Source organism: Rhipicephalus sanguineus, chromosome 3 (genome assembly GCF_013339695.2).
Source record: "Rhipicephalus sanguineus isolate Rsan-2018 chromosome 3, BIME_Rsan_1.4, whole genome shotgun sequence".
In the NCBI taxonomy this organism is placed as follows: Eukaryota; Metazoa; Arthropoda; class Arachnida; order Ixodida; family Ixodidae; genus Rhipicephalus; species Rhipicephalus sanguineus.
Window position 1 is genome coordinate 123678766 of NC_051178.1, and position 3297 is coordinate 123682062.

Below are 3297 nucleotides of genomic sequence, written 5' to 3' on the forward strand. Positions count from 1 at the left end.
CCGCAAGGCCCACACTTGCGTCGGCTCCGAGAATGCTGCGGACTGCAGCGCCGGCTTGTCCAGGACCAAAAGTGGCCTTGATGTCGAACGTCTCACGGGGTTTCAGCACCACTATGATATCGTCTTTTTCGATGCGCGGCGTGTTCTTCGGCCGCCACTGGAGTTGCTTGATGCGTTGCGAGGCGACGCTCGGCGCGCTCTTGCCCTGTGCATGCTGAGAGCGAGACGCTGTGTGTTGTCTGGCTGCAAGAGCCCCTGCGTCTCTCGAGGCCACCGCTGAGTTCTTCTTTCCGCGCCAGACGCGGAGCATATCCTGGAGGTATTCTTCTTCAGTTGGCATAGGTGCCTCGGTTTGAGCGGTATCCATGCTTACGATCCGTAGAGACTCCGGATCGTAACCGGTGACTTGATTTGGAGCCGCCATAGCCGGGGAATCCCCGGGCAGGGCCAGCGCGGCCCTTTCCGCCGTTAGGCTTAGCTCTGCGGTGGCGTGGCGAAAGCTTCAAGTGACCGAAAAAGGGTCAGAAGACGACCCACCTGGACAGATATGGTGTCCACGGTTGCCGCTGACGTTCTTGGAGACGATGGTAGAAGGCTTGTAGGGACACGAGTTGAAAAAACGCAAATAATTGCGATCGTTGCCGGAGCTGACGTGGTATGTGACTACTCCCGTCGCTCCCCTGGTGTCGATCCTCTCCAGGCAGAGACATTGTGATGTGTGCTAGCTTTTTTTTTACACGAACAATCGGGGCCAACCACAACCAGAACAACAAAATTGAAAACCTCATTGTACAACGTCATCGGTTATGTCTTTTATAAAATCAAAAGCGCAAGAGGGCTTATAGTACTATATATATATATACACACGCACACACACACACATACATACATAAAGATATATATATATATATATATATATATATATATATTATATATATATATAATATATATATATATATATATATATATATATATATATATATATATATATATATATATATATATATATATATAATTATATATATAATATTATATCTATAGCGAAAATGTTGAGGCCCGCCTATATATATATATATATAGGCGAAAATGTTGAGGCCCGTGTACTTAGATTTAGGTGCACGTTAAAGAACCCAGGTGGTCGAAATTTCCGGAGCCCTCCACTACGGCGTCTCTCATAATCATATCGTGGTTTTGGGACGTTAAACCCCATATATATATATATATCTACATATATATATATATATATATATATATATATGCAGGCGCAAGTAGAGATTCGCGGGACACTGAATACAATATAGGCAAACGTTTTTAGAACGTTGATATAGACAACATCTGCGGGGACTGGCGAATAAACGCCCAGAGCGCGAAATTGCTGCGGCAGGTTCAGAAACACGCGGCCGGTCAAGGCTGTACTCTTATTTCTCGCCATGACGTCGTGCGTTACTGCGTCGCCGTAGGAACAAAGGCAAGCTGCAGACGTCCGAATAAGGAACGCCGTGTCCACGAGGCACAAATCATGATAACCTTCATTCGGAAACGTTGGCCACCTTTTGCATATTTTACGTGCCTTCGGGTGAAAGTCTGTGCGGTGGTTCTACCCGCAAATGGTACTGAATGGGACAACTGTGTTTGCCCGGAGAATAAAAATGGAGTGCTCGCCACGTGTTGGCCAAAGGCCTCCGATAGAAAAAGAAGATAGAAAAAAACAAAAACAAAAACAACGTGACTGAAAGGGATCTCAACCACGCGTTATTTGTCCAGAGGCAAGGAAAAGTGGGAACAGGATGCGCCGATCTGGAATTTTTCATCGCAGCATGCGTGTGTGTGTGTTTGTGGGTGTGTGCGTGTGGTGCTTGCATTGTGTGCTCGTACACATTCCTGTATGGGGATGTGTGCGTATGCGTGCGGGTGAGTTTGAGTCTGTATGCACATGTGCGCGTGTGTGTGTGGTAAAATGTCCGCATCATTATCTGCCTTTGTTTGTGTGTGTTCGTGTGCGTGTTCGGACGCGTGTAAATCTGTACGTGCACGCGTGTGTGTTTACCTTCCCGTGCGAATCAAGAGATGCGCTCGAAAGGGTTCGCCAAGGATTCTCACGCAAGAATTTGCACAAAAGAATGAAATACGTCCTTTGATCAGCCGCCGCGTGGACCGATGCATGTACTGTTAACAGGAAGCTGCCTTGCGAATAAAACAATCCCAGAAAACAACGAAACATGCCATATTTCAATGAATTCGCACAATTATAGCCGCTTTGATTTTTCCAAAATTCGAGATCTGGAAATGCGAAGTATCATAACAAGAGCTGTATGAGCTGATTAATTCCTCCGAGTTTGTTTCGTTCCTCTTCCTGAGTGATTGTCCACCAGTCAACGAATTCAGATGCGTTCTAAACGTGTTAGCCGAGGCTTTCTTATTACCTTGATTTTCTGAATATTTTCTTTGAATTTTTATCACAGCACATGCTCATGTGGCACTTATGAGCGGGTTGAAGGTAACTAAAAAAAGACGATGCAGAGTTTGGAAGGATTTCAGGCCGCTCAATGCCTACTTGTAATCCCAGGGACGCGGTCCAACATATTCCTCCGTTAACGCTACCACTGCGAACATGAAAAGGACACGTCAAGCTAAAGCATTTAATAACACCTGACGTTATCAAATAACACTCAGAAACCTAGCTTGTATTCGTATTCCACAGCTCTTTCATTCAAGAAAACATATACTCAAGCAAAGAAGTGCACGGGAATTAATTGCTCCGCACGTACTACTAAGTAGCTCTGTGCCATGGAATACAAAGTCGTACTTTTGCAGGGATCATAAAACTCGCACATTTTGTGTCGGCACGTGTTCTTCATTCAAAATAACGGGCGTTACTCCCTAGAGTCAACGGCGTAACTGTGCAAAAAGGTTTTGCACTCTGTTTTGCACACATAGTTGAGTATACCATCAGCAATACATTCGATCTCGCCAATGCGAAGGTGTCTTTACCTCAGCCGCCCTACGGCAACACGTGAAAGCTTTTGGCGACAGTGAGTGAAAAGTGGACGACGCCTCAGAGGGCCAGCTGACGGAAGGCTAGGAAAATGCTAACACCGCGCGTGGTAGAATCGTAAAACTAGACTCTCCGAGTGTGGCCACTTCCTGGGGAACCGCGTAATGCAGCGTATCATAACCGCACTGCGCCTTCCCCCTCCCATTTAGCTTTACAGTTAAGCTGCATATGCCGAGGACATTTCATATGTTAGCGGGCAGAAACGCATGTTGCACAGATTGACTTGCGAAACCCCACTTGAT